Below are 21,632 nucleotides of genomic sequence, written 5' to 3' on the forward strand. Positions count from 1 at the left end.
TCTATTCCAATTCGTGGGTATGGTCATACTAAATTAGAGTCTCCCCATCCTCCCTTGTCTCTTAAAAATGTCCTTCATGCCCCCCCCCCCCCTCCCCCCATCTTATGAAAAATCTAGTGTCAGTTAGGAAGTTCACAACTGATAATTCTGTTTCAATTGAATTTGATCCATTTGGGTTTTCTGTGAAGGATTTACAGACGGGGATGCGTCTAATGAGATGTGAGAGTCGGGGCGCGCTCTATCCCATCACCAAGCCACATGTCTCTTCCCATTCTACTTTTGCTGCTTTAGCTCCCTCCTTATGGCATGACCGTTTGGGGCACCCGAGAGCGAATATTTTGAGTTCTCTTAGGAAGAATAAATTTATTGAATGTAATAAATCTGGAAATTCTAGTATTTGTCATTCATGTCCTCTTGGGAAACATATTAAATTGCCGTTTATTACTTCAAATTCTACTACTATTATGCCATTTAATATTGTTCATACTGATCTTTGGACATCACCTGTTTTGAGTTCTACTGGTCATCGGTATTATATATTATTATTGGATGATTTTTCTAAATTTTTGTGGACCTTTCCATTATCTAAAAAATCCGATGCTTATTCCACCATATTAAATTTTAGAATATTCATCCGAACTCAATTTGAACGGGAAATTAAGAACATACAATGTGATAATGGTCGGGAATTTGATAATGGACCTTTTTGGGATTTTTGTAAAAAGCATGGTCTTTCTTTCCGATTGTCTTGTCCTCATACTTCTCCTCAAAATGGAAAAGCCGAAAGAAAAATTCGTACGATTAACAATGTTGTTCGTACTTTACTTGCCCATGCTTCTTTACCTCCCTCCTTTGGCATCATGCATTGCAAATGACAACTTACCTTCTCAATATTCTTCCTCATAAGCAATTGAATTATCAATCTCCCCTTCGGATTCTTTATCAAAAGGACCGGTCTTATTCTCATCTTCGGGTTTTTGGGTGTTTATGTTTTCCTCTTTTTCCTTCTACTACCATAAACAAACTTCAACCCCGTTCTACACCATGTGTCTTTTTGGGTTACCCTTCTAATCATCGTGGGTACAAGTGTTTTGATCTTTCCTCTCGAAAAATCATCATTAGTCGTCATGTTATCTTTGATGAGACACAATTTCCATTTACAAAATTACACACTCCACAAAGAGACTCATACGGCTTCTTAGATGATGGCCTTACACCTTACTTGGTCCATCATTTCCTTTCCTCTTCTAGCCTAACAGTTGCTCCTCTTAGCAAGGAGCCCATTTCTGCTGGCCCAAACACTACTCCTATTGCCCATGATACTATACCCACTACTACTGGCCCAACACAGCCCAACCTTGCTAGCCCAGATAGCCACATAGAAGGACCCAACTCGCCACAAGCTACTGGGCCTTGTGCTTCAGGCCCAAAGCCTTCTCCACCATCATTTCCTAATCATCCTAGCCTTCTTCCAAGCCCACCTAGAAGACCTGTTACTCGTAGCATGCATGGTATTTTTAAACCAAAGAAACATCACAATCTCCATACTTCAGTGTCAAAATCCCCGCTGCCCCGTAACCCCGTGTCTGCTCTTCGTGACCCCAATTGGAAAATGGCTATGACTGATGAATTTGATGCTCTTATTAAAAATAAGACGTGAGAATTGGTACCCCGTCCACCCGATGTTAATGTTATTCGGTCTATATGGATTTTTGCTTATAAAGAAAATTATGATGGTTCTTTTGAGAGGCATAAAGCCCGTCTTGTAGGTGATGACAAAACTCAACAGGTGGGCATTGATTGTGGTGAGACATTTAGCCCGGTAGTCAAACTGGCTACTATTCGTACCGTCCTCCGCTTGGCTCTCTCCAAATCATGGCCTATTCACCAACTTGACGTCAAAAATGCATTCTTACATGGAGAACTTAAAGAGACTGTTTACATGCATCAACCTATGGGGTTCCGGGATCCTGATCATCCTAATCATGTGTGCTTGCTGAAGAAATTTCTATATGGCCTCAAACAAGCTCCGCGAGCTTGGTATAAGAGATTTGCTGACTATGTCTCCACTCTTGGGTTTTCTCATAGTACTTCTGACCACTCTCTCTTCATTTATCGGCAAGGTACTAAAATGGCTTATATATTATTATATGTGGATGACATTATTTTAACTGTTTCTTCTGATGATCTTCGAAAGTCCATAATTACCCTTCTTAGCTCGGAATTTGCTATGAATGACTTGGGCCCTTTGAGTTATTTCTTGGGTATTGCAGTAACTCATCATGCAGGTGGCCTATTCTTATCACAAAAGAAGTATGCATCAGAAATCGTTGACAGAGCTGGCATGTCTTCCTGTAAGCCATCTCCTACTCCGGTTGATACTAAACCGAAGTTGAGTGCTACTTCTAGCACACCTTATACAGATCCTACTCTCTATCGGAGCCTTGCAGGGGCTCTTCAATATCTCACCTTCACACGACCCGACATCACATATGCGGTGCAACAAGTATGTTTATTCATGCATGACCCAAAAAAAGAACACATGCTTGCTCTCAAGCGCATTGTGCGCTATATTCAGGGTACCCTGGATTATGGTCTTCATTTATATCCATCCTCTACATCCACTCTCATTTCCTATACAGATGCGGATTGGGGTGGATGTCCGGATACCCGCAGATCGACATCAGGATATTGTGTGTTTCTAGGTGATAACTTGATCTCGTAGTCCGCTAAAAGGCAACCTACTTTGTCCCGATCTAGTGCCGAGGCGGAATATCGAGGGGCTGCTAATATGGTTTCTGAGTCATGTTGGTTACGTAATCTTCTTTTGGAACTTCATTGTCCCATTAAGAAGGCTACATTGGTATATTGTGATAATGTTAGTGCTATATATCTTGCTGGTAATCCTGTTCAACATCAACGCACTAAACATATCGAGATGGATATTCACTTTGTTCGTGAAAAGGTTGCTCAAGGCCAGGTTCATGTTTTACATGTACCATCTCGTTATCAGATTGCAGATATCTTTACCAAGGGTCTTCCTTTGATTCTGTTTGAAGATTTTCGCGACAGTCTTAGTGTTCGGAAGCCTCCCGCTACGACTGCGGGGGTGTGTTAGAATATATGATAATATATTCTGATTTTGTATAGTTGTTATATTTGTTAGGTGTATATTTAGCCATATAATTAGCCCTTAATTATAGCTAACCAGTTTGTATCCTTAGCCTAACTTTACGCTTGTAATCTTGTATATAAGCTAATTATGCTTAATGAATTATTCAAGGAAAATACTTCTTTCACTTAAATTATATATAGTGTTGATAACATATTTCATCCTTCAATAATTAGTAAATTTTAGTTTTGATTCTCGTAATATTTAATTTGCCGCATTTAACCTTCAGTTACTTAATTATAAGTTGTGTTTCTGATCCATTTTGCTTCTAGATATTTTGTTCCATCATTAACTACTTATATGATACGTTAAATTTATATTGTTACTTTATATTTTAGGGTAACATACTTCTAAAATAGTATAAATATAATATATTGTTTAAATAATATGATAAAAGACACATATTTTAATTGATTAAAGGTTAAATAGTAAATACAATTTTGTTAAACTGATATAATTATACACACACATTAAGTTCACTACTTCTATCATAAAAACAATGAGTGCTACTGATCTATAATGTAGATTCATTACACATGCATGTGATATATGGGAAAAGTCTTCTCCATCACACATATATACAAAGCTGGGAAGAGAGTTTTGGGGTTGGGGGTGGGGGTGGGTGTTTGGTGGGGATTGAACTCTAATACTTGATTGCTCTTTTCTTTTTGGATTCAATGTTTTGTCATCGGTCCCTACCTTCCCAATGTGTTGCCTCTTTCATTCACTATTGGTAAATGAATGGACAAAACAAGAATGATGATTTTGCAAATATATTGAAAGGAAACAAACAACATTACCCTTAGATCTCTGTCGTTTCTTGCAGATGATTGAATGGTGTTTCTTACTTCAATTTGGCAGCTGATCATAAGGGGAAACTCTCTTTTTTCAATTCATTGCACAAATCAGTTAATTATTTCTTCTTATAAACTACACAAACATAACAAATTTAGGGATAAATTTGCAGGGTTGATATATGAGAGAAGTAAGTCTTGATGGCTCGAGGTTTTATGGACAATTTTATGTAAAACTAGTTTATAGAGGACCACTCATATATAGTTAGGAATTCGGAAACCAAATATAAGCATTACAACCCACCCCCACCCCAGTCACGGAGGAGTTAGGGGCGCAAGAGGTTCATCAAAATATACAAGGTCAAAATTATTTTCTACCTATATAAAAAAATGTTGAATCCCCTTAACATTTTTGTGTATTTACTTTTTATATTTAAATCCTCCTAATGAAAATTCTGGCTGCGTCGTGACCCTAACCAATAAAATTTTCAAACGGTTCATATATCTCAGGTGCGTTGAAATTTTTGAGTCTATAATTATTGAGTTATAGACTTCTCATATTACCGAAATTTCCTCTGCTTTAATAGTGAGTTTACTATTGCTTAACAGTTTTGTTTCAATTATTATTTTCTTTGTTAGGGAGAGGAGGGTTGCCTGAGATAGGAAAGGAAAAAGAAAAGGTAAGGCGAGGTGAAAGATTATTTTTTGCCATTATTATGCCCTAAATTAAAGGGATAGTATTACTCTAAAACTTATTAAATGCAATAATGCAATTGTGATTTTTTTTTTCTTTTCTAGGAAATAAATAAGCTGTCAAAAAGCATATTGATCTGGGAAACCTACGTAACGTACTAATTAATTAGATTAGAACCTTTCTTCAGATTGATTACGCAAGCTTTTTTTTTTTTTTTTTTCTCTTACACAACCTATACGCCAAATCTTTAGTTGATCTCAAAGGGGAAGAACTGAAAAAAGAAAAGGCAAAATACACATCTAAATTTTAATTTTATTTTATTTTCCTTTTCTTTATTCTTTTAATTTTTCTTTTGGTAATTACATTTGATTTTTCTTTTGCTAAAATCCTCCGATAGTTATATCTTCTTCGTCACTAAATCATCCAACCACCCCCATTCCACCGAAACCATCATATCCGCCACCACCACCGTCACCTATTTCACTACCACCATTTCATCAGATGCACCACCACCGTTTCGAATGCAGTACCACCAAAAATCAAAATATTATTGCCAATCTTTTTTCAAAAATTCAAAATTGAATATTGAGAGCAAAATGGGAAGCAAGTACATATCAATTTGCGCTCGAAATAAAAAATGGCAGATTGTTCCTTCTGTTCTACTTTTGCTCTAAATTATCAATTCTTCTGTTCTACTTTTGCTCTAAATTATCTAAATTGATAATTTAGAGCAAATGGGGAAGAAAGTCCAGCTCAGCTGAGTTAACTGAGATTTTTTCTAATTGGACCAGACTTTGTAAATCAGTCACAACTTATTTGTTTCTCTTTCTTTCGTTGTTCACCGTCAAACCTACCACCAAACCCACCACCAAACAACGAAGAAGACGAAGGGTTTGGGGGTTGGGGTGGGGTGGCGTGAAGGTGGAGGAGAAGAGGGGGCGGCGTGGTGGTGGTCAAATGAAGAAGATGAAGGGTTTGGGGGTGGGGTGGCGTGAAGGTGGATGAGAAGAGGGGGTTGGGGTTGGGGTGGCATGAGGGTGGAGGAGAAGAGGGAGGCTGGGGCGTGGTGCTAGTTAAATGAAGAAGAAGGTTTTGGCGTGTCGGGGTGGCGTGGTGCTGGTGAAATGAAGAATGGGGGTTTGAGTTAGGAGCGGATATACTTTATGTCGAGGTGTGTCACGTGACACTACTTCGTCGGAAAATTTTACTAAATATGTATGTATAATTGAAAGTAAGAAACGAAAATGCGCATAAATTGGTCAAAATGACATAGCTTGGTGGAACAAACAATGTAGCTCAGTTGGTTAGCTCTCTTAGTTTTCATCTTAGGTTGTGAGTTCGACACTCAACAACCTCACTTATTGTGTCATAATTTTTTTCGTCTTATATACGAAAAGATACTTGTCCAGGTTCGAACCATGAACCTCTTAAAAGTTACGATAACTGTCACCAATCAATCCTGCTTAACATATGTAAGTTTTTGTGACAAACAAATATTTGGTACTTCTGCTTCCCTGGTTAGGTGTGTTCTATTTAGATTTTGTTCTTGTATGATATTATAGTGTTTTATTTGTTTGTTCTCATTTTAAATTGTGACACCGCTTGATCGCTCTCATTAGTAGGATTAAATATATAGTCACTTTGTTGTTACTTCTCAATTTCCCACCAAACGTTATATGTCAAAATTAGATTGACATTCCCACCTAGGAGTATATCTCACTGTTGAGTCCAATTTGATATTATAAGAAAACATAGAACTACTATCTTAAATGTTTTTTTTAATAGAATTGCTTATATGTTAATACTGTAGAATTGTCTTCTCTGAGTATCATGCAGAAAATGACAGTCTGTAATTAACACTACGATATCTTAGAACTTTAACCACACTTGAAAAATATGGCATAAACTATTAGAAGTGTGTGTGACCTTTAATCATTGGCCACACATAGACTTAAGGTAATGTTTACCCGAAATGACCCTAAACAGACATACCATTTTCCCTAAGGCAGTGCTTTAATTTTCATGAACCATGAGAGCAGTTTACTAAAAACTTTGTCTTCTCATTAACCAAAGAATACAATTCTACATGCCTATATGTCATTGCTTTCCAAATCCTGCAACAACACCTCCGAAGCACGTGGCCTTTGTTAATTTGTAAGTTTGTATATAGGCAAGCCACACTTTTCACGTGTGGCAGGCAGAGGCGAATCTAGGATTTCATGAGGATGGATTCACCATTGCTTTAAGATAAGATATAAATTTTTATAGTGACATCGACTTCTCGTTGTAGATTATCCCATGGAGTTTTTTTTTGATTTTTTTTTTTTTGCTTTTTGGGACTTGGTATATAATTAGAAATAAAGGAAAGAAAAGTCATCTGATGTAATATAAAGTAAAAACACGTTTTGTACTTGTTAGTAATATAAAAAGGAAGGTCAAAAGGCAGCTTTAGAAAATAATAGGAAAAAAGGAGCTGGGGATTGAACCCGTGACCTTGAGGATGTAAACATAGCCTCTACCCAGTGCTCCACTCAGCCTATTTTGACCATGTGTTCCTTTAGTTAATATTAGATATATTTTCAGAATTATACACTTAATATATCGAATTTCGTTGAGTGACATATGTTCACGTGACCCAAAATTTATGCATAAATTCGCCCCTGGTGGCAGGTATTATGAGGGAAGCGAGGCTGAGATGGTTCGGACATGTGATTGAGGAGGCGCAGAAATGCGCCAATAAGGAGGTATGAAATGTTGGCGGTAGCAGGAGTTAGGAGAAGTAAAGGTAGGTCGAAGAAGAACTGGGAGGTAATTAGACAGGACATGACACATACAACTTCGGCTTACTGAGGACATGACACTAGATAAGAAGATATGGAGGTTGAAGATTAGGGTAGAAGGTTAGTATCTAACAGAGTGTTGTTGCACTAGTATCTAGCAGAGTGTTGTTGCGCTTTATGTAGAGAAGAGATAGAGGGCTAGCCTCTCCTCCCCTTCTTCTCCTTATTAGTAGTATTATTTAGTAATCGTGTATTATTTAGTAATCGTGTAGTTTTTTATTCATCAATGTATATCACTATCTGTTGCTTCATTGCTTTGTATCTTGTTATGTTGTTGTCATATTTTTCCTGCAACCCTACTTTGAAAATGGTTCTTTTGAATCGAGGGTCTATCGTGAACAACCTTTGTACACCCACAAAGGTAGAAGTGGGGGTGTTCACGGAAAACCAAAAAATCAAACCAAAGAAAAAAATCGACTCTTTTTGGTTTGATTTGATTTTCGTTTTTTATTTTATAAACCGACAAAATTTGATTTGATTTTGATTTTAAGCAAAAAATAACCGAATCAAACACACACACACACACACACACACACATATATATATATATATATATATATATATATATATATAGAGAGAGAGAGAGAGAGAGAGAGAGAGAGAGAGAGAGAGAGTTTGAAATTTTACAATATTAATCTTTTGCACTCTTGATTCATAATCTATGTGTTTGCCTTTACAGTAATCCAAATTTTGTATTTACTTTCTAGTTTGATTTGTTATTTCTATTTTGATAATTCTAAGAATCTATTTCTTGTTCAAAATAACTTGTTTTTAAGTCCTTTAATTATTCATCAAGATATCTTTGTATACCACAACTAGATCTTTAATTTATTGCACAAAAACAAATTCATTGTAAGAACTTTTTTTATGTTCCTTGAAATGGCTAATTAAATTCTTAGATGATGGATACAATTTTTTGGAGAAAGTACATATATAACTTGATTAGGTTTGTATTTCCTTCTTCTCTCAAATAAGAGTAATTGATTTGGTAGTGTTATGCTAGAAAATAGTCAACTCAATATGTGCTTGGACGTATATTGTCATATATTTAAATAAAAACCGACAAAAAATCGAAAAACCGACAAAACAAACAAACACCGAAGCAATGAAAAACCGACTTAATTGATGTGATTTGATTCTAACATTTGAAAAACCCACTAAGCTGATTTGATCATCTTTTAGAAGATAACCGACTCAAACCAAATCATAAACACCTAGGTAGAAGTAGCTAGGTTAGCTTATTAAATGATAATGAATATTAAAGAAGGGGGGAAAAGAAAAAAGAAACAACTATCATCGTGAGTTCTTATGTACTACTCGGATCTGGCCTTATATGTCATGGGATTCCGTCTGAATCTCATTCACTAAATGTGCTAGTTTGGAGTCTTCCCCAACCTAAGAAAAAACCATTGTCCAATCAATTGCTATGTATACATACGTTTGCCACTGGCAAAAGCCTTTAGTCCACATATCACAGCTGCACTGGTCCTACTAATCTTTGAGTTGTCTTCAATTTATTAGTCCTAACTTTTGATTTACTCTTAAATACCCTGTCATATATATTTTGTTTATCGATATTAGTAGTTTATCATACTAAGAGCTTTTTCTATTCGCCAAAGTATAGTCACTTTGCAAGTTACCTTCTGAACTTTAACTGGAATAACTTTGATATAATGTGAACTCATTAGTATAAGAACCGCAAAGACATTAGTCGACGTTTTAACCTAAGAGGACTCTTAGCACTAGGCGCATTTCACGTACGTTTGCCCACTTTACAAATTTATACGTCATCTTTGTGATTTGTATAATTCAACACCTTAATTATAGTATAGCTACCAGAATTAATAATTATTCTATTTTTTCCTGCTCTATTTTTTTTTTTTTTGGGTGTACGGCACGAGTAAAAGTATGTGGCAAGAAATCTACTAAATAGGACAGAGCATAAAAAATAAATTTTGGCGATTACGCATATATAGGATGAACATATACATAGTAAGGTGGAGAGTGCCAATTGCAAACAACTGGAATAACTTTGATATCATGTGAACTCATTAGTATAAGAACCGCAATGACATTAGTCGACATTTTAACCTAAGGTGACTCTTCCCACTAGGCGCATTTCACGTACGTTTGCCCACTTTACAAATTTATGTCATCTTTGTGATTTTCATAATTCAACGCCTTAATTATAGTATAGCTACCAGAATTAATAATGATTTTATTTTTTCCTGCTCTATTTTTTTTTGGGGGGGGGGGGGGGGGGTGTACGGCACGAGTAAAAATATGTGTCAAGAAATCTACTAAATAGGATGGAGCATAAAAAATAGATTTTGGCGACTACGCATACATAGGATGAACATATACATAGTAAGGTGGAGAGTGCCAATTGCAAACAACTGGAATAACTTTGATATAAGAACCGCAATGACGTTAGTCGACATTTTAACCTAAGGTGACTCTTCCCACTAGGCGCATTTCACGTACGTTTGCCCACTTTACAAATTTATACATCATCTTTGTGATTTGTATAATTCAACACCTTAATTATAGTATAGCTACCAGAATTACTAATGATTCTATTTCTTCTTGCTCTATTTTTTTTTTTGGGGGGGGGGGGGGGGGTGTACGGCACGAGTAAAAATATGTGTCAAGAAATCTACTAAATAGGACGGAGCATAAAAAATAGATTTTGGCGATTACGCATATATTGAACATATACATAGTAAGGTGGGGAGTGCCAATTGCAAACAACTAGAATAACTTTGATATAATGTGAACTCATTAGTATAAGAACCGCAATGACATTAGTCGACATTTTAACCTAAGATGACTCTTCCCACTAGGCGCATTTCACGTACGTTTGCCCACTTTACAAATTTATACAACATCTTTGTGATTTGTATAATTCAACACCTTAATTATAGTATAGCTACCAGAATTAATAATGATTCTATTTTTTTTTTGGGGGGGGGGGGGGGGGGGGGGTGTGCGGCACGAGTAAAAATATGTGTCAAGAAATTTACTAAATAGGACGGAGCATAAAAAATAGATTTTGGCGATTGCGCATATATAGGATGAACATATACATAGTAAGGTGGAGAGTGCCAATTGCAAACAACTGGAATAACTTTGATATAATGTGAACTCATTAGTATAAGAACCGCAATCACATTAGTCGACATTTTAACCTAAGATGACTCTTCCCACTAGGCGCATTTCACGTACGTTTGCCCACTTTACAAATTTATACGTCATCTTTGTGATTTGTATAATTCAACACCTTAATTATAGTATAGCTACCAGAATTAATAATGATTCTATTTTTTCCTGCTCTATTTTTTTTGGGGGGGCGTGTACGGCACGAGTAAAAATATGTGTCAAGAAATCTACTAAATAGTACGGAGCATAAAAAATAGATTTTGGCGATTACGCATAAATAGGATGAACATATATATAGTAAGGTGGAGAGTGTCAATTGCAAACTCTATATATCTACGCCCTCTGTGAGCTTTTCTCATTTATGTTACCAGCATTTTTAGTACAGTAATTTTTGTTCCATTTATGTTTGCCTTTGGTTATCTCGAAAGAAATTACCAAATAATCACTTTTCAAATCGTTAATTTAAACTCAATCATTGTTTCAAAACTATTCAAACTTTAGCCTATTTTAATATGAAAACAAAACATTTATAATATTATGAGGGAAAGAAAAGTTTTAAGTGAATTTAGCAGAATGAGGTTTCTTTTAAGAAATATGATGCAGAGCTATTCGACGAGGAGGATTTTTTCATGTAGGGTTTTAATGGTTTGCTAGGTCAATACTTAACATTAGAGGCATGCCATAGTAAAGAATTAAGTGGGCCTAACAGCAGCAAAATTTAAAGAATATTAGCAGCTACTTAACAAGGTGCGCGGATTGTCCTTTTATTGGTGTGGTCTTTAAATTTTGACCCTCAAATTGGTGGTCTTTAAGTTTTGTCCTTCACTTGAAAAGACGGCCGAAAATATTGATGTTCTGGATTTGAACCCTCGTTCAGGTATAAAAATAAAAATAATTTCGCAAGGCAAGGCTTTGAGAAAAGTCTGTCTTATGCGGCATAGGTTGCCTTAAGGCATAACTAAAAGTTTGTCTTACAAGGCATAATTAAAGTTTGCCTCATGAGATAACTTATGTTGGATCCGGCATAACTTTAGTTATGCATTAAGGCGCTTATGCCGAATCCGGCATAGCTTTCCCCAAGGGACTTGCGAAATTATTTTTTATTCTTATGCCTGAGCCGGGGTTCGAACCCAAAACCTCAGGGTTTCAGAGTGAATGGCAAGAATTAAAGACCAGCAATTTGAGCGGCAAAAATGAAAGACCAACCCGAATGAGGGGCATTCCTGCGAATTGCCCGGTAAAATTCACTAATACTCCCTTCCTCTGTCTCAATTTATGTGGCACTTTCCGCTTCCCGTGATTTAAAATGAATGAATTTGACCAACATTTTCAGATGTATTTTTTCACCAAATTGATATGAGAAAAGTCGCAACTTATAGTACTTTTCATGTAGTTTTCAAATACATAAATTTGAATCTTTAAATATTAAGTTAATCTAATTCAATTTACCTTCAACGTTTAATTAAATTAACTCTCGAAAGGAGAAAAGTGTCACATAAATTGGCACGGAGAGAATAACTATTTTTCAATAATTATAATTGAAAAAAAATATTATCTTAGCATTTCACAGGACGAGAAGTAATTACTGACCACTATTTTCATGCAATGATTTATGATGGGTGTCATCTGGAGGACGTCCATTCATTTATTGGGCCCGCTAAAAAATTATAACAAATTTAAATTTGAGAAAATGACCTAATAATACCTATTTAAGACTTTATATTATAAAATATAAGGATATTTTTTCTTATTTACAAAATATAGTAACAAAATTACAAATTATACCAGATTTGGGCTTAATGGGATACCAACGATTTTAGGTTTTTTTTAAGGAAGAAAATCTTATTTTAAATGTGGACTTAATTCTAGGATTGTTACCATTCAACTTCTTTTTAAAAAAAAAAAATATTTCTCTCTCTCCATCTATGGTAGACATCATTTTTATACCTAAAATTCATCTTCTCTTCTAGTATAAATTTTCAAACCAATATTACAAAGTATTTTTGATTCCTAACTTGTGTATTAATTGTATATAAAAATTGATTTGTATCGTTTTGAGATATATATGATCATTGTGTGTTTTGAAAATCTGTATAAATTATATAAACTGTAGCTTTAAAAAATGTTGAAAACTAATATATGTATGAAATGTGTATGGAGTCTGCTATATGTCATTTTTTAGATATATGCGGCACAATGTGTATGAAATGCGAACAAATTCGATATCAATTAGTCTTAAAAATGTTAAAAAGTGATATGTGTATGAAATGTGGATGGAATTTTGTTTGTATCAATCAGAAAACTTATTATACATAGATACTTTCTCATAATCTATACAATACTTTGATCAGATTTTATACAATTTATATGCACTTTATCATAATCACAATATACATACAACTTTTATACATATTTCATACGTAGAAATTATAACGAATTTATACATATTGCATACAAAAATTAATATATGTTTATTTTCTGGTGTATGAACTTTGTATGGAATCTAGTTTGTATCAATTACAAGTTTATTATACATATTTTTCAATTACCAGTTTATTATACATATTTTTTTCAAAATTTATACATACTTTGATTAGATTTTATACATTTTATATGTACTTTATAATAATCAAAATACAGATACAATTTTTATACATATATATATATATAAATTATAAGAATCTATACAGTTATACATATTGCATACGAAAATTATACATATATGTTTTTTGGTGTATGAACTTTGTACATAAAAATTACCGATTATAATGAACTTTTTGAGTAAAAGTTGGAGAAAATTAGGTAACAATATCTCTTAATTTTGAATGAAGAGAGAAAAGTGGTTGAAATAAGGAAGCAAAAGTTGGAGAAAATCAGGGAAATATATCTCTGAATTTTGAATGGAGAGAGAAATGTAGATAAAATAAGTAAAACGATTTCCTTACCTTATTTAACGTGTTTTATATGCTTCTTTTTAATTTACCTAATTCGTATAGATTTTGTAATAAGTCTATTGATATATTTTGTAAACTGAAAAATATCGTCATGTTCTGTAAATATACTCTCTTACCATGTACATATATGTTTTTTGCCTTTTAGACTTCCGTAATATTTTGTTCTTTTCCTTTTTTCTTAGTTGTTGCTCCTTCTCCTTATTCTTTTTTTCTTCCAATAAATCTAACTTGTTGTTTATTTGCGGTTGGATTGATTTAATTGAAGAAAATTGTTGAAAATTATTGTTAGGGTGAGTTTGACAAAGTGAGTACATTGATATTCGAGAATTCGGGTTGAATATGACGAATTGAAAATTGTTGGATTGAGCTTGAAAAAATGTGTACATCAAATTTGATATCATTTAGAGTTGGTTTGGAGAAATTTTTAAGTAAAAACATGTTAGGTAAATTTCTACACAACAAGTTGTTATTGTTGTTAAGTTACGGTGATCGTTAGGATTTTGGGCAAAAATTCTAACTATCACCATAATTTGTTGTTAACCAAGTCTTTTCCATTATTTTTATAAGAAATTATGACGAACCCCTAGAATTTATTCTGCAAAAAGATTGTTTTTGTATCTTTTTTTAACGAGATAAAAATTTAAACGGTAGCACTGAAGATCCTATTTGTTTATATCACCTATTTTCATGAGGAAAGAAGGTAGAAAGGCCCACAAAAAGCAAGTATTTCCAGTCTAGGAAATAGAAGAGCCTCGTCACATTCCATTATTGGAAGGCTTTGTCTCTGGAAACCTAAACCTCATACAAAACATAACTCCAAGATTAATTTGTTTTACGGGCACCATTCTAAGTTTGGTTTTGTTGGAAATTTTGTCATTTTTTTGTGCGGATTGTCCTTCAAAGGCATTGGTTTTTAATTTTTGTCCCTTAAATTGGTGGTCTTTAATTTTTATCTTTCACCTAATACCTCGAGGTTCTGGGTTCGAACCCCAGCTCAGTAAAACAAAGAAGGAATTTCGCAAGGCAAATGTTTGGATTCGTAAGACAGAGTTTTGTCTGAGGCCTAACTTTGGCCCGAATAGGCCTAGCTTGGCTACGAAACTATGCCTTGCGATTTTTTTTTTTTACTGAGCCGGGGTTCAAACCTCAAACCTCATGGTATTAGGCGAAGGACAAAAATTAAAGATCACTAATTTGAGGGACAAAATTAAAGACCAGTGGCTTTAAAGGCTAATCGTGCAAATGACCCAGTTTTGTCATGTGTGCTATATGTGCCTTTTTCTCTATAGCAGTTAATGCAAAGCCCAATTCGGCAATCTAATTGGGTCCACATTTTCCTCTCTATCATGTCCATTCCCACGTCGCCAACCTATTTGAGGGAATTATTTCACACTTAATTGGATTTAAGGTTATTTCCTTCTTATTTTATTTTATATATGATGGTAGCTAATTAATATTGTAAATAGTAGGATAAAATACTAATTAAAAATTTAGTTGGATAAATAGAATCGTAGCAGAGATTAAAGTTGGCACAGTTAAAGAAATTTAGCTCTTTTAAATCTAAGTATATTCAAAATACTAGAAATATTTGACACATAATTTTTTTCCCCAGGCTACCCCATCGGGAGGATTTGACACTTAAATTAAATTTGCACATAGCACAAAAAGTTTACTCTTATTTTTAACAAGTCATGTCTAAGTCCTGCAAACCAAAAAAAGGTAATGTAAAGACTTAGAGCCCGTTTGGCTTAGCTTATAAATTGCTGAAAACAACTTATAAGCTGTTTTCAGTTTTTTGAGTGTTTCGCTGGTCAGTTTATAAGCTATTTTGTACTTAAAATAAGCCCAAAAAAATAAATTGATCCTTTTAGCTTAGTTTAGAAAAAGCTGCTTTTTTTAAGCCCATCCAAACAGGCTCTTACTTTTTTTCTAATATAGAAAAATTTAGGTCTATCTGAATTGATTAAAAAAAGCGCCAATCAAACATGATGATATGTCAAAAGAAAAAGCAAATGCATTATTTAAATTTGTCCTGTATTTGTAATCTATATATTATTAAAAAGAGGATAGTTTTAGGACAAAAAGTAGTTAATTAGTTAATAATTAGTTATTAGTTATTGTTTGAATTTAAAAATAATTAAATATCTATTTTTTTAAAGTAGTGGTTGTAGTGTTACCCATTTCTTTACAATGAGGAAAAAAACTGAAGACCATGTTTCTGCCAAATCAAGTTTAAGTTTTAAATATTTGTAATTCATTTTCTTTTAAATTCTACTTAGAAAAATGAAAAATGAAGGTGGAAATTGCTAAAAATGCTATCCATGTTATACTATTCCTAAAAAATTGCTGCTAAATTACACGTCTGGAGCAGCAGTTGTGGTTGCATTATTGCAACAAAAGCAGAGACTTAGAAACCAACTAGACTCCTCCTTACCCAATTCTCTCAATTGCACTTGACACCACATTTAAAAGACCCAAAAAAAAAAAAAAAAAAAAACAACCAAAACCAACCCCAAAGCCCACGTTTGTAACTTCTCCATTTTCCTCATTTTACTCTTTCATGATCACACACAACCTTCAACTCACAAATATACACCATTAGAGTCTTTCAAGTTTCACGTGGCAACTACAATGGAATTGAATTAATTTTCAAAAGTTTGAATTTTAAATTTTTGATTGAGAGTGGTTATTTTTTTTAAAAATTCAAATTCACTATAAAGAAGGGTTGCAAAGTGTCCACTTCCACGATCAACTACTAATTAACTGCTACATTTAAAACAAATTTAATTTATAAGAGGGCAACTTCTCTATTCAGATGGAGAAGTGCTTTCATAAAAAAACATTTTTCTTTAAAAGTTATCGAATAGAATGGCTGGCTCTTCATGAGAGCCTTTCTAAGGAAAAAGTGAGAAACTTCTCTCCCATGGTAAAAGAAGTAGGTAGTTATGGCAGTACTCCTCATGTCACCATTGAAGAATTCCAAGAACTTTTTGGAAGCATCGGACAAGTAATATGTAAATACTTTTGGCTATATGTTTCAGATTATTTTTTTCCCATTAATAGTACATTAACTTTTTTTTACTTCACAATTCCATGTTGTTCTGTGGTATTAGTACTTGAAGCAAGAAGATAACATGTCTAGATACTTGGTATTTTTATGTTTATCATAGAAATATTACCCTGACTTTTTATCATCACAATGAAGTTATTGACTTTTGTGACTAGCTGTTAGTCCATGCCTTTGAATGATGCTTAATTCCTTTTCCATTAATATGTAGGTGGCGATGATATAAGACCCGTGGCCATGGAGCATAAAGCTATACAGATGAAAAAGGATATAACATAGGAAATGTTGTTTTGTCATATGAAGATGCTTCTGCAGCACTCTGCTATGGGCTTTTAAAATAGTAAGAACCTGTAGTAGAATGATTTCTTTTATGCACTATATGTCTTAACTGCTAACCATGAATTTGTTCACCAGATTATGACTTCAGAGGTTAATTATAATATCAGTGTTGCAATGGCTGAGAAGTCTTCACTAAAGGCTCCTCCAGCATATGGTTTCTGGGTAATTCATATAGTGTTATCCTTTCTTCATTCTTCTTTTTGATTTTTTTTTTCTTTCATATTCACATGACTTCCATTTTTTGCTACTGTCCACTAAAGAGTACTTAAATGTCTTTTATACTTATGTCTTGGCATGCATGGGAGTAAGCAATTTCAGCACCACTAATCACTCGATTTCCTCTTCTATTGGACATAGCAGTTTTTTTTCTCCCTTTTTTTAAGTTGAAGTTAATTAATAGTAATAGATTTGGAAACTTATGAAAAAAAAATCAAATAGAGGTTTGGAAATTCTATTATTTTTTGTTTTAGATTTGACAGGCAAAATTTTTGTATGAAGTACTACCAAAAGTTTAAAAAGCTGAAGACAAATTTAAATTGTATTTATCCGTATTCTCTTTTGTCCTCATTTATTTAAGAGAAGAATTGTTCAGAATATTGTTAATAAAATTAAGTCATATTATCATAACATCGTAACTTTTGAGCCATTAAGCAAATAAAAATGCACGTTAACTCATAAAAATCGAGATTAGTAGAAAACTTTCTTTATGCAGCAATGAACACACAACACATAGCCAAATTTTTGTATGAATATTTTGAATTTAATATGATTAATTTTAAATTTTGAATGAAAATATAACTCTTTGAATTAGGTGTGGTCAATTTTTAATTTGAAATTTGAAGATGTAATATAAACCTAATAAGAGTTCTTTGTAACTGAGATTAAAAAAAAAACGATGAATTAGAAATGAAAGATAAAGTTATTTGATTTTTCTCTAATTTAGCTTAAATTGATGTTGCCTTGCAATTATTCCTAATACATTTTTTACTTTTTCAGACTATTTACGGAGCAGAAAAAAATTATTTCTCTGTTTATATAGACTTTAGCTCATTTTTTTTTTACTTCTATGGACTCTAATAATTCTTTTTTTTTTTTTAGAACAACAACAGAAAAGGAATATTCATCCTTTTCAACTTACTGTAACTCTGAATATATCATGTTCACATGTTATGCCTTATCATCATATGTGGAGCAAAGTTAAAAGTAGATAATTCTATGCTCGACAAATATACATCATGTGGTTGGGTGCCCAATTGAAGTAGCAATTTCACCTTCCAAAGTTTCATATACTGTAAAGGATACATGTATAATGATTTGAATTGTGTATTGCCTTCCCATGAATGGGAGCTTTTGTCACTCAAAGATTTATTTCTTTAACGGGGTAATTTAAACCAATATGTAATGGAATGTAATAGGGTTTGTGGTGCGATTATCACATGTTCCATAACATGATAACCCAAACATGTGTTTCCCTCTCTAATTAGGTAAAGAGAAATATTCATCCTTTTCAATTTACTGCAGCTCTGAATATATCATGTTCACATGTTTAATTAGGTAAGAGAAAAAGATACAAAAATATTTTTTAGTAGATAATACTTAACTGAATTTGAATTGAAGAAGTATTTTGAACCGGCAAGAGAAAAGTTATACTATGAATAAGATCATGTAACTGAAATAAAAGATGGAAAAACAAAAAAAATGCCAAGCAACAAAATAAAATTATAAATACAATAAAATTTCTCAAATAGAAAATATAAATAAATGCTTATTGCATATAATACTACACTAACAATTATTAAAAATATTAACAGATTTTATGATAAAATAATTAAAAAAACTTCTCCATTTATACATTGAACAAATTTGGAATCACGATAATACATAACATTGTTTGGACCATAAATAAACCACTTACTGGAAAACCTAAATCATAATTTACTATGATTAAATTATAAATTAAAAATATGAAAATAATTAATGTTTAGTGATAAGAATGTATATGAAGTCATGTGTAATTTTTAGCACTACTGGTCTAATCCAATAGCTTGAGATTTTTATGATTTTCTAACATCACAATATGGAGAAGTAAATGAAGATGTTCCTCTTGCTGATGTTATTCATACAGTACCAGCAAACGAGTACAATAAAGCTATTAGACATTATTTCTTAGGCATTATTGGTGCTAAATGTTAGCTTGGTCTTTTCAATAATATTGATTTTGGCATTGTCTTACATGGGGATTGTTACACTTACAATTATTCGAATGAAGATAATGATCACAGGAACAATTCATCAAGCAAATCATCATCTTCTTTTATGCAAAGATCTTTAACTACCTCTTTTAATACTTCAACAAAGGATGCATTAGAAGCTCAGGGATATTTTCAAGGCGAAATAAAAGTCTGTGAAGTTTAAGTTTCTCCAAAATTTAAAATTTCAGTTTAAGATGATTGTTGTAACAATTTCACATATTAGTTACATACAAACATAGAAGAGATAACGTGAAAATTGTGTACTCCCAGTATCTTCTTCGTATGGCTGTTTTGTGACTATAACTATTTTTACATGCATAAATTTTTCCTATCTCTGATATGCGAACTTCTGAATTTAAATTTCTTTGGACAATGATATAGTTGAGAGAAGCGCTTTGCACAATGCTATAAAGAAGATTTCACTGCAAGATGTCGGATCACAAATTAATTTGATTGAATAATATAATGTTTACAGTTGTAAGTGTATGATGCTCATGTCTTTGTGCATTCTCCTTTATCAAATGATTTATGGTCACTTTGACATCAAATTTTGATGCTAAAAAGTACAGTTGTAAGTGCATGATGCTCATGTCTTTGTGCATTCTCCTTTATCAAATGATTTATGGTCACTTTGACCTCAAATTTTGATGCTAAAAAGTAATTCACCCATGTTAAAACTATTATGCTTCAAAATAAAGTTCTTTTGTTTCCCCAGGCCCCACCTATTTGTGTGATTACATTGATATATCGTTCTTGTATAAAGTTTTTTAGTCACATTTATATTACAATTAATTATGTTGTACCTAAATATATATTGTTTAAGAAGAGTACACTTATGTTTTGTTAGCTCTATTCAAAATGATCACAACTTAAAGATAAGATTGTTACAATTATCTCCCTCCGCTCTTTTTCTTCTTCTTTTCTTTGAGACAATCCGCGCATCGCGCGGGTACGTATACTAGTTATATATTTAAACTTTACTAGCACCTATTTACTCCTTTGTCTTGTTCGAAGTGCAAATATTTCTCATATTAATCTTTGTCAAAAAAATCACCACCCCTCGCTTTCTTTCTTCCTTCGTTTCCTCTACCCAAATCACTTTCTCTCATATCCATTTTTAGTGGAATAATCAAAATTCTAGTATGAAGAGGAACACGTGCCAGCAAACTTCATCGCTGATGGACCACCTTCCTTTTCTCTACATAGATCACCTCTCGCGCTTTCCCTCAAATTTATCTCTTTCCCAAATAAAGAAATTTTATATCTAAAAGGGAAAACTTAATTAGAGAATCATAATTTCGGCAAACATTCATTTGCTTCAAGGAATAAGGAAAAAAAATAAATTAAAAAGTTTCTTTGCCGGATATACACGTGACAGCAAGAAAATTACTTATTTTTTAAGAATATTTTTCGAATACTAAATATACTAATTCGAGAAACCATTATCTCGACGTGCTTTCAAAATATTAAATTAGAATCCGTAGATTATAATAAAGGAGTGTTGCACAACGACATTTAACCATTTTTTGTTAAATTTGTCTATGAAATTTAATGACCATAAGTACAAACGTTGAATTTGCTGTCATAGTAGTGAAAACTAAGCAAAGCGAACCAAACAATAGGGGTTATACTTATGCTAGATAGTAGTGCACTAGTAATAATAATAATTTCCTTGTGGTACCCAAATCATTTTGGGAGAATACTATACCAGAAAAAAAAAAAGGAAAAAAAAAACAGCGTCTTCTTCATAGTCAATTCCAATTTATCCCCCTAACATTTAAGGGTTGGGAAACAATATCCCCTCCACATATTTAATGCAAATGATAACCCCCTATGCAATATTTTCCAGTGAGAATTTTCTTTTTTTGAATTATTTTTTTATTCTTTTATTTTTCAGAATTAAAATAGAAAAATATATAATCTTATTATTATACCATTAACCTATTCCATTGAAGATCATGCACTTCTTTTAGGATATAATTTTAGAACACAAAGAACACACGTAAATAAATTAATACGTTACATAACAACAATTCCTTCATCTTACTACCAAAAATATCCTTCATTTAAATATATTTCATAAGAATTACTAAAATTTCACATAAGATTTACTAATTTTGCATACTTTCTTGAATTTTGCATATAATAATTTTTTCTCTATTGTAGAAATTTTAGCAATGATCTCAAAATAATAAAAAGAACTACTTTATTAAATTTTTACCGAAGATAAGAAAGACGAAACCAAAGTATTGTTTTGCATATCCCCTATTGATAAAATGTCATCTTAAGTCCGAGGAATACAAGAAATAGTAGCGCATACAGAATTTTAAATAAGGGGTTCATATCTTCAAAGCAGTGAGC

At 32.9% G+C, this 21,632-nt stretch overlaps 1 long non-coding RNA gene across 1 annotated transcript; it reads left to right on the forward strand.

Annotated features, from left to right (window-relative positions):
- The first annotated feature begins 15,730 nt into the window (after positions 1-15,730).
- Positions 15,731-18,571, forward strand: LOC132622933 (uncharacterized). Its single transcript, XR_009576046.1, has 3 exons — positions 15,731-16,627; positions 16,892-17,181; positions 18,118-18,571. It is a non-coding gene; the product is annotated as an uncharacterized LOC132622933 (long non-coding RNA).
- The last annotated feature ends 3,061 nt before the right edge of the window (positions 18,572-21,632 follow it).

Source organism: Lycium barbarum, chromosome 12, assembly GCF_019175385.1.
Source record: "Lycium barbarum isolate Lr01 chromosome 12, ASM1917538v2, whole genome shotgun sequence".
Lineage (NCBI taxonomy): Eukaryota > Viridiplantae > Streptophyta > Magnoliopsida > Solanales > Solanaceae > Lycium > Lycium barbarum.